The sequence below is a fragment of the Lathyrus oleraceus genome, chromosome 3 (genome assembly GCF_024323335.1).
Source record: "Lathyrus oleraceus cultivar Zhongwan6 chromosome 3, CAAS_Psat_ZW6_1.0, whole genome shotgun sequence".
NCBI classification, from domain to species: Eukaryota; Viridiplantae; Streptophyta; class Magnoliopsida; order Fabales; family Fabaceae; genus Lathyrus; species Lathyrus oleraceus.
In genome coordinates this window covers 298,164,701-298,176,655 of record NC_066581.1, presented here as the reverse complement: position 1 = coordinate 298,176,655, position 11,955 = coordinate 298,164,701, and positions in this window count along the sequence as shown.

Below are 11,955 nucleotides of genomic sequence, written 5' to 3'. Positions count from 1 at the left end.
CTTTTATGTTTGGAGTGGGAGATAATTCAACTTTTTTGAGCATGTGATATAAGGTTACATTATAGGTCACTTTTGACTTATACCATTGTTCAAGTGATTTTTCCAAACTTCAAAAATGCATAACTCTATCATTTCAAATCCAAATGACATGAAATTGGTGACCATTTTGAAGGTTTTTGAGAGAGATACAACTTTTATGAAGACACTTTTCTCATTTGAAGGTCATATAAAAAGTTAAGCAAGGTGGAATATTGAGACATATGGCTTGACACTTAGAAAAATTTTTATATGTCAAAAATTTCCAAACTACCACCTCAAATTTCTCCAAGTTTCAAGCTCCAAATGGAAAAGTATTGAACATGAAAGTTGTTCCTCTTGATATCACCTTTCCAAAGAGCTCAAATTCATTCATTTTGGACAAGGAATGCATAGGCTACGCATGGCATGAACATGATGTCATCACTTGGCAAGGATCAAACTTCAAATCCAAATGCAGACTTGCCTTGCAATCCAAGCTGAATTCAGACTATCTAACATTCATTTGTGGACTTATGACAATGATTTTATGGGCCTATGCGCACCTGTGCACCCATGCATCATCAATGACCAAATTTGGAAAGTGATTTGAGGTGTGCAAATATCAATGGTTTCAGCTATAAATAGAGCCTCATATGCTCAGCAATCAACAAACATTCGCACCAACTTTGATCCCCCATCTCTAACCCTCACTTTGCAAAGGATAAACCTGAGAAATTCATTTGAATTTGAGGTTGAATTTCCACTGTTTTGAAATTCAAATCTCCAGGAATCCCCAGCCTTGTAAGCATTCAATCCTTCTTCTGCAAGCAAGTGGAGTGAGATCAAGTACAAGCAAGATCAAGATCAGTTGAATCCAGACCTCCATTGAAGGTATTTTCCCGAAATTTTGATCTCTTCGATTCTCTCAAATTCTTGCTCAATTCTATTGATTCTTTGGTTGTCTGAAGTCCTACCAATGTAGGCAAGAAGATTGAGTTACTTTTAGGCCAAATCGAAGCAACTCAGTTCATGTACCTCAAATTTCAACTCCATGTATCTCTTAATATACTTGGAGTTAGAGTGAATTGAGGCCAGATTCGAGCTCAATGCCATTTTACTTTGAAATCATGTCCTTGTTTTTAATTTTGGTGATGGTTGATGATGGACCAGTCTGGTGAGGTCCACCGGAGAAGAAGACCGGAGCTACATCTCCGGCGATGTGTTGGCATCTCTCACATCCATATGATTCATCTCATTTGTTTTTATCTGGTTCGTTCCTTTTGAATACCATGCCTTTGCCCGCTGACTCATGTGCATGGTGGAACGTGTGTTTCTGGCCACTTGATCTGCCACCTCAATTAATGAGGGAGGTCAAGCGGTCCACGTTTTTCTGATATTTTAATTTTAATTTTAATGACATTATTTTCAATAATTCATATTAAATTCAATATTGATCCAAAAAATATGGGACTTTCACCAAAAAAATTCAAATATTTTTCTCTTTGATATTCTGAATTAAAATTATTTTTTGGATCATTGTAAATATTTTTCATGAATTAATTGATTTTGCATTTGTTTTTAATTGTTTAAAAAATATTTTTAAATGTCCAAAAATTATGAAAATATTTCTCCAAGGTCCTTTGACCTTGTTTGACCTATGATAAATCTCATGGCCATTTCTTTGGTGTTTTGATGAGATTTTAGGAATTTGACAAACCATATTTAATTTAAATACACTATTTTAGTATTTTTAATTTGAATAAATGTCAAATAAATTTGTTGACCAATTGTGATGACTTGTTTATGTTTGAATCTTGTTGTTGGGCCTTGGTCAAGGTTGGTTTGACTTTGTCAAATTAATATCATTGGATTTAGGGGATTGATGGAATGTACATTCCATCTCCCAAAATGAATGGATGATATTAATTTGGTAAAAGTCCTCCTTTGACCAATTTGTGTTTTGATCCATTCCCCTCCGACTTCATCTTATTCCACTTCTTTATTCATTCATTCCCTTTGGCCTATGATATCTCAAAGTCCTAATGCTAGTTGATTGAAAAATTGACATGAGTATGGATGAGATTAGGCCACACCTTTTGCATTTTCTCTTTGTGTGTGGTATGTTTCATGAGCATAGTCCATTATACTATGTCTCTAACATGCATTAACACCAATATTCTATTGCCCAACCTCAAATAGTTATGACTTCTACATAAGTCCAATTACGATTGCTTAACACAGCGCTAAACTTGTGACATAAAAGGCATAAGCATTCTAGTTAGTGAGATTGTAAGTCTCCCCTCTCTCATGGTATTGTATGGAAACTTGGCCTTCTTTCCTTCCTTTGGAAGATGCTTTGGTTCAAGGATTCATGCTTGTGATAAGTGGGTTGAGTTTTCTCCAAAGAATGTCTTGAAATGAAAAGCAAAAGCAAAAGAATACTAACCCCTAACCAATTAACTACTAACTTTTTATTTCAAGCTTTTACTTTATTGCAATTTACTTTTAGCACTCTATTTCATTTGTCATTGTTCATATCATTCTAATTATTTATGTTAATGCAATTTTCACTTTGTCCATTTGGACCATATTGTGTGATATATTTTGTTTGTGTATACTTTGCTTGTTTGTGTGGCCTTTGACCATTAATGTACATAATGATAACAAAAAACCCTAAAAAGACTTTTGAGTGGACTGTTGGCTTGATCATTGGACAAATGGACTTAGAATCTAGGCAACCTTCCTATGCTAAAGGACTTGGCCAATGCCAACTTGTTGAAGAACAAAGTGTGTGCAATTTGAGATTCATCTGACACATCTTTGAAGACCTCTCTAAGTTCATCTGCAACATGATCATTGTGAAGCTGTTATTTTGAACCTGTGACTTATGGAATTCATCTGTTGCATGGGCTATTTTGGAGAAGATCATGGAATAGATAAGCTTGGATGTGGCCATCTTTATTTAATGCCTTTCTCTTGAAGACAATATAATTGTGCATTTGTGTGTTGTTTGATTCTAAAAGTCCAAGGGAATTCCGGGTTTCTATTGATATTCTTGTTTATTGGATTGCTACCCATTTGGTTAGATCCTTTCAACTCTAAACTTTTAATTTTGAACATAGGATAGTCTCTTCATCTTCTCCCTATTTCTTTAATTTCAAATCTCTCCCTCCATTTTTCAAAATCTTCTTTGTGTGAACTACTTTTGTTCTAAACTTTGACCCCTTTTGCAAAAGGATAGAAACTTTGGCTTTATGCCATTGCATTTTCAAACTTCTTTTCTTAAATCAAACTTGTAAATATACTTAACTATACTTGACTTAAACTTTCAAAAAAGCCAAAAAGAACTAACTCATTCAAACCATCTTTTAGACCTTTGTGTCTTTCAAACTTAATTTTTGTTAAAAATAATGCATCCACTTTGAAATTTGTATAACGAACTACGAGGATTTGATCCTTCATTTTTATGTTGGTACGTAGGCATAAAACCGAAGGTCTTGTCAAACACAAAAATATAATTAATGAATTCTTTTCTCATCCCCCCATTCTATTTGTTTGTAAACATCACTTTATACCAAGTACATATACACACAAAAAGGGCTCCCTAGGAGTACCTAGGACACTTTGGATGCTAACACCTTCACTCTGTATAACCAACCCCCTTACCTGTAATCTCTGACATTTTATTAGTTTTGATTTAAAAACTTCTTACTTTTGGGTTTTGTTCATACTTTTTCCCTTTCCCTTGGAAACAATAAAAGCGCGGTGGCGACTCTTGTTATTTGATCTCTAGCTTGTCAATAACTTGATGATCATGAGTTTCCCGCTATAGAAATTAAGTGGCGACTCTGCTGAGGAGTAGTCTCCAATGGGTTTAGCCTACATTTTGTGTGAATATATTTGTATATATATGATGTTTGTATATATGTATGTGTGATATAATCTGCTTGTTGTGCTTGGTGATCTCTGAGTGGTGAGATAAGTTCTAACCCGAACTTGAGTGCAATTAAGATATGAGGATGGTATAGTCATGTTCGACTTGTGTGGAATAGTCCTTAACAAGTTGGCTTGAGATCCATCTGCTCAGTAGAGACTTTTTTGGATTTGGAAATGTCACACAAGTATTTGTGGTTAGGCATTACTATTTCTAATTGGGTCCGAGAAGCTGAGGACCTTAGAGCATTTAACCCATCTTGGCCTATTTAAGACGTAATGCGAAAATTGTTCAAGTGTAGACTTGATAACAGTTGTTACGCGATACTACACTCAGACGAGTTTCTCTTGAGAATATTATGGGTCGATGAGTCAGTCATCTTAACCTATAATATTCAATAGATGGAATTAAGACTCTGGGAACTTTTTAGAAAATGATCTACATGTTTTTATCCTTAGTTCACTCCTTTGGGATGGTTCTTACCCAGACTCCATGCTCGTGACTCATAACAAACCCTTGATTCTTGGTTGATCCAATCAAGTCTTGTCAATATCAATGGAACTTGGGTGTTGATAAGGTGTAAACCATAATCCACCAAAATGGGTGATTGATCTTGACAATGACTTGATTCATCCCGTGACCTTTGTTTGCCTTGTGTGTGATCCCTTATTTGTGATTGTTGCATTCATGCATTCACGCGTATCATAACATTCATCACACGAAAATTTCAAGGAACTAAGGTATCATTTGCAAATATTTTCAGACCATGGATTGTGGACGAAGGAACACTAAGAAGTACAGTTTCAGATGTCCCGACTTGAAAGAGTTAAGGAAGCTAGCATCTTTTGTATTAGATCCCTTGGACTTCAAACAACGTTATGGGAAGCTTCTGTCCATCTTGTCTTCTGACGTGGTTGAAGGACTCTTAAGTGTGCTAGTGCAGTTCTATGATCCTCTCTACCATTGTTTCACTTTCCCAGATTTTCAGCTTGTGCCTACCTTGGAGGAGTATTCTCATCTTTTGGGGATACTTGTTTCTAGTAGAGTTCCTTTTAGTGGATTGGAGGATATTCCCCGATTTAGTATTATTGCTGAAGCTCTTCACTTTAAGAAGTCTGAGATAAAGGCTCATTGGGTGAAGAAAGGAGGATTATTTGGGTTGCCATCTGTTTTCCTCATCAAGGAAGCTACTACTTTTGCTCAAGCTGGTAGTGTGGACGCTTTTGAAGCTATCTTTGTGTTGCTCATCTATGGATTAACTTTGTTCCCTAATATTGACGGTTTTGTTGATGTTAACGCCATTAGACTTTTCTTGATTGGGAATCATATGCCTACTTTGTTGGGTGATATGTATTCCTCTTTGCATCTAAGGAATTCTAAGGGTGGTGGAACGATTGTCTGTTGCATTCCTCTTCTGTACAAGTGGTTTATTTCGAACTTGCCTCAGACGCCTGCTTTTGTGGAGAACAAACAATGTCTAAGGTGGTCTCAGAGACTTATGTCTCTCACTAATGATGATATAGTTATGATCCGTCCTTAAGCAGTTTGGAGATTATTGATAGTTGTGGTGAATTCTCTAACGTGCCTCTCATTGGTACACAAGGAGGAATTAACTACAACCCTACTTTGGCTCGTCGTCAACCTGGGTTCCCCTTGAGAGACAAACCTAATAACACTTTGTTAGAAGGTATTTTCTATCAAGAGGGTAAAGATTCCCAACATTTGAAGTAGAATATTGTGCATGCTTGGCATAATGTGCATAGGAAAGGAAGATCCGAGCTTGGTCCGTGCAATTGTGTAACTTTGGAAGCTTACACTCTTTGGGTGAAGAAGAGAGCTATGGAGTTGAAGATGCCTTATCCTTATGAAAAACCTATGTCTATGGTTGTGGTTGAGCCATTAACTCTCCCTAACCAAGATGTAAAGGAGTTGGAAGACGCCCTCGTCAAGATGAAATAAGAGAAGGATATGTGGGAAGTGCGTTTTCGTGCTTTGAGCAAGAAGCATGAAGAGTTGCAATTGGAGTCTAAGGACAAAGATGCACTTATCGAGCTACTTGAAGACCGAGTGACGAAGAGACAGAGAGAGCCAGAGGTTTCATCTTCTAGCATGCCTCAACCTTCCGTTGCTTGGAAGAAGATTGTTGATCAGCTTGTCCTCGAGAAGACTCAGACGAAGGCTTCTTTTGAGATCGAGATTCGTCGCATTCGAAGGAAGTACGTGCCTTCAGCCAGATCTTCTGACATTATTGTTAGGGATCCTTAGGATGACTAGTCTCCTTTTCTCTTGTATCTTTTTATTTTGGTTTCTGAAATTATACTCAGTGTAATCCTTCCAATTTATATAGATTTTTTGGTCATATCAAATTGTTGCAATTTCCATTTAAATATTATATATTTGCAAATGATATAGTAGGTTCCTTGAAAATAAAAATAATCAAGCATTGCATTTCATGCATCATTTGTATAAGCAGGTTTTCTCCAGATGTCTGATTGGTGTTTCTTTTGTGCTTTAGCCAAGCTGACTCACCGGTACAATACCCGAGCCAATCATCAGAAAATCATGGAACATTTGGAGCAAGAGAACAAAGAGCTGAGGGACGAGATCGCCCGCCTTACTGCCATGATGGAGTCAGTTCTTGCTGCTCAGAATCAAGCTTTTCTAACACCTGCAACTCCTCCCGAGAGGACTGTTACTTCAGAGGTGGCTACCTCTACCATGCCTACTGCTACCGCCCACTTCACGCCGAATATGCCTGTCGGATTCCCGTGGGGAATGTCGCCCAACTTTGTGCCAGAAGGCTTTGCGCCTACATTTGCTTCCATGCTGGCATCTAGCCCGGTCATGTTCGTATCACCTCCTGTTATACATACTTTGCCTCGTGTAGAGGATACCATCTATCATTCCAAGCCATCTGAGGGTCCGGATGTTAATGAGAAGATGGATGAGATGAAAGATCAGTTTCTTGAGTTGCGCAAGGAATTGAAGACGCTGAGAGGTAAAGATCTGTTTGGGAAGAGTGCTGTCGAGTTGTGTTTGGTGCCCAATGTCAAAATCCCGGTGAAGTTCAAAGTGCATGACTTTGAAAAGTATAAGGGGAATTCTTGTCCACTCAGTCACCTTGTGATGTATACCCGCAAGATGTCTACTCAGACCGACAATGATCAATTGCTTATTCACTACTTCCAAGATAGTCTGACTGGTGTTGCACTCCGTTGGTACATGGGGTTGGATAGTGCAAGCATTCACACTTTCAACGACTTGGGATAGGCTTTTGTGAAGCAATACAAGTATAATGTGGACATGACGCCAGATAGAGACCAAATGAGGTCTATGTCTTAGAAGGACAAAGAGACATTTAAAGAATACGCGCAAAGATGGAGGGAGTTGGCTACCCAGACCACTCCTCATTTGGAGGAGAAATAAATGACAAAGATCTTCTTGAAAACTCTGAGTTTATTTTATTATGAAGCCATGATCGCTAGTGGCCCCAGTGATTTTACCAAAATGGTAAACATGGGGATGAGACTTCAGGAAGGAGTCTGTGAGGGACGGTTTTCAAGAGATGAGGCGTCAACAAGCAAGAGATATGGTAGCAACTTTGGTAAGAAGAAGGATAGTGAGACCAATGTAGTAATTAGTGGGAGGAAGAGGAGGCCTCAGATTAGAAGAAATCCACCACCCCGTCAACATCATCATCATCAAGTGTCATCAGCAATTCCGGTATTTCCTAATCAACAAGCAACACCAATTCAACAAAAACAACATCAACGTCAACAACAACTGCAACAAAGAAAGAAAACCTACAACCACAACAATACCAACAACAATCATCATCAGCAGAACTTTGAGAGGAATAAGGTCTCTTTTGAACCGATTCCTATGTTGTATGCAGAGATGTATCCCTCGCTAGTTCTCAAGAACTTAATTCAACTGAGGAACCCACCGCAGATCCCAGAACCACTTCCCTGGTGGTATAAACCTGAGCTTCATTGTGCTTTTCACCAAGGAGCTCCCAGAAACGATATTGAAAACTGCTATCCATTGAAGTACGAGGTTCAAAAGCCTATGAAGAGTGGTATGGTGTCCTTTGAGGACCGCGCACCAAATGTGAAAGCAAATCCTTTTCCCGCTCATGGGAACTCTTCAGTGAATATGGTGAGCAGTTGTCCTGGAGAATTCAAGGTTTATGACGTCCAGTTTATCCGAAGATCTTTGGTGCAGATGCACAAGGATATCTGTTTGGTGAGTGACTGTGAACATGACCATGATGGTTGTGTTGTTTGTAGTGTGAACCCAAAAGGGTGTGATATAGTGAAAAGGGACATCCAACATCTGATGGATGAAGGCATGATCCAAATTGTTAAATCCCATAATGTAGATGACGATGTCAATGTCATAGTGCCCGTTTTCAAACAGCAAGAGCGGTTGGTAATTCAATATGATAGCAACAACAATAAGAATGTCAGTCAAAGATCAGTATCACCGTTGGTAATATGGTTAGCGGGCCCAGCCTTGTATTCATCTGATAAGTTTGTACCGTACCAGTACAATGCTACAATGATAAAGAATGGTCAAGAGGTCCCGTTACCTACAACTAGTTTAGTAGTGAGCATTGCTGATGTAACGAAGGTGACCCGCAGTGGTCGAGTGTTTGGGACGGTGTTCCCAGAAAACAAAGAGGAAACGATTGTTGGTAAGAAGATGGAAGTGCCTAATGTAGATCCGGTTGGTTATTCAAAATATAAGTTTGGTGAATCCAACAACTTGAAATCCAATGATGATGATGAGGTACTCCGATTGATAAAAAGGAGCGAGTTTAATGTGGTTGAGCAGCTGCTCCAGACTCCCTCAAAAATCTCAGTGTTGTCTCTGCTGATGAACTCCGAAGCACACAGAGAAGCACTACAGAGAGTTCTTGAACAAGCATACGTAGAGCATGATGTTACCATGGATCAGTTTGATCACATCGTGGCTAACATCACTTCATGCAATAATTTGAGCTTCTGCGATGAAGAACTCCCTGAGGAGGGAACAAATCATAACCTGGCCTTGCATATTTCAATGAACTGCAAGGAAGATGCTTTTTCAAATGTGCTTGTTGACACCGGTTCGTCACTCAATATGTTTCCGAAGTCAACTTTGTCAAAGCTATCTTACCAAGGAGCGCCCATGAGGTATAGCGGTGTAATCGTCAAAGCCTTTGATGGTTCGTGCAAGACAGTAATTGGTGAAGTGGACCTTCCAGTCAAGATAGGTCCGAGTGATTTTCAGATTACTTTTCAAGTAATGGATATCCACCCGGCCTACAGCTGTTTATTGGGAAGGCCATGGATTCATGAGGCAGGAGTTGTTACCTCCACTATGCATAGGATGATGAAATTTGAGATGCCCCTTGAAATATTTGATCAATTGGTGAAGAAGCTTGTTGAAGAAGTTACACAAGATACCTAGATGAACTAGGGTTTCCAAGGCAAACCAATTCCAAACTCTTGAAGAAATCTTGATCAAAAAAACATGTAAAAGATAATGGGGACTCATATATGATGCCCAGAGCCATTGTGGAGAATTCCTTGGTTGAGCTCTTAGCAACGAGGGTCTTAAACCCTAGATGTGAACTTGATGGATCAAAGGTGATCATGTGCCTTACCTACAAACGAAGTAGACAAATGCAAAGACATATTTTTGGTATTTTGGTTAGTAAATGATAAAATAACAAGCATGATACAATCACATGGTACTTGGTGATCTCTCCCAAAACAACCCCAATGAGTAAGGGGTAAGGAGGATGCCAAGGTATGATCCCAATGCCAATGCATATGATGAGATAGCATGAGGGATCTTAGGGTCAAAATTGGGGTCTTACAAAATCCCCAAAGATTTTCAACCTAATTTAAAATTCAACAACCTAAATTGAACGTTATTAACTCTGATTCTAGATGACACTCAAACAAAAAATGATAATGTGTAATTTGTTTATGTGTATGCATAGAACATATGTTGAGGATAAATAGAACTCTTTGTATACTCCTGGTTTCGTCTATGGTTTTGCACCACCATGAAATGATGCACGTATGAGTATTTATATGTATGCAAGTTGGATGCAAAAGGAATGCAAAAGATTTGGAAAAATGCATCGTATGTGTTGACCTATGTAAGTCATGTGTTGACACATTCGAAGCATGTGTCGACCTATATAGGTCATGTGTCGACTCATATAGGAAATGTTCTTCTATGTGTCGACCTGAAACCCCTCCATAGTCGGCACATCAAATAGAGGCTACATGCTTTAAAATTGAACTATATGTGTCGACTCATAACTCGCATGTGTTGACTCATGGAAGAATTTTTTCTTCTATGTGTCGACCTGAAATGCGTTATGTGTCAACTCGTGCATTACAAAAGCTACATCCTTTAAAGATTATCCACATGTGTCGACTCATAGTATGTATGTGTCGACACATAGACCTGTTTTTCACATAAAGACCTGTTTTTAATGCATGAAACCTTTTATAAACCATTCCTAGGTCTCCTAATACTAAGATGCATATTTAGACTCTGAGAATACCGTTCAATATACATAAATGCTAAAATATCCTAGTTTTGACATCATACAAAATACATCTAACAGGAAGTTGCAACTCACAAGTTTTAGCCGACCTATTGTCTTTACCTTGTTTACATCTTTTGTGGAATTAAGATGGTCGTAGAGCAATTTCAATCCGTCAAAGCTATTACCCTAGAATTTAAACTCATTGGATGGTTTGGTTTGGTTGCTTTCATCGACCTCTTGCATCAAAGAGGAAATTTTGTAATTGACTCTATAAACCTCGCGATTCACCAAAGTTTTCATCTTCTTTGGGGAGTTCGAACGAGAGTCCTCTGATGGCGGAATGGTTGATACTTTGGGCTCATAAATTCTTGGGACAATTTTACTTAGTGTTACCTTTTTTCTTATTTAAAGTCCGGGTTTCTAAAGCAGACAAGTCCTACTTAGTCGCGAATTGGCCGATTCCTCCTCTAAGTGCCCGGGCTTCCAACATCAACTTTCTCTGCTCCTTCACAGACAAGACAGTCATTTTTATGCAAAAAGGACATGAAAAGGGTTAGAAAAATAAAGTGTAGTGAAATGAATAATGCAAAAAGAAAATAGATGAGTATTACCCAAAAAACGGAAGGATTTGTTCCTCGGGTAAAGGCAATATATCCCAAATCTTCATCATATGAAAGGAATCTAATACGGCAAAAGACTGGATTTATAAGGTGTTTAGCTTATCAAAATCAAACCCAAACACCGAAAGTGGGTTTCCAATCCAATAGATAGGAAAGCAATGAGATTCGTATAACGCATACTGTAACACCTCAATTTTAGTAATTTATTTTGTGTAAGTCGTTTTGATTAAATTATGTATTTGAATGATTATTTTGTTGTTGGGTGTTGATGGGGTGTGTGTCCTTGAGATAGGAGAACATTTAAGGGGTTGTGACCACATGATTAATCTAGAATAATTTAGAGTTATTTTAGATATTTAAATAATGATTTAATTGATTATTTAATTAAATATTAAGAAAAAGGAGAATGTGAAGAGATTTTGAGGGAAAGGTGGTAATTACAAGGTTAAGTTGAGGGTAGTATAGGGAAATTCTGTTGGGAGAAAGATGGTTACTAGAAAAAGGGGAATTGTGAAAAAGGAATTAGAATTTCATCGTACATAGAAATTTGAAGAAAATAGAAGGAAGGCTAGGCCAAAAGGCTAAAGGTGATCTAGAGGAAGAGAGTGAAGGTTCCACTTCAGAATTATTGCAAGGAATTCAAGTAAGGGTGAGAATTTGTTCTAATAGTAAAGGATATGGTAGAATGTTAGAATGGAGGAATCCTTAACCTCCTTCGGGTTGGGTGTTCTATATCTAAATTCTGGTTTCCATGTTATATTTATTGATTGTATGATGAATTTGGTGTCAAGTCCATGTATCCTATGTATGCATATGTTTGTTTGATGTTG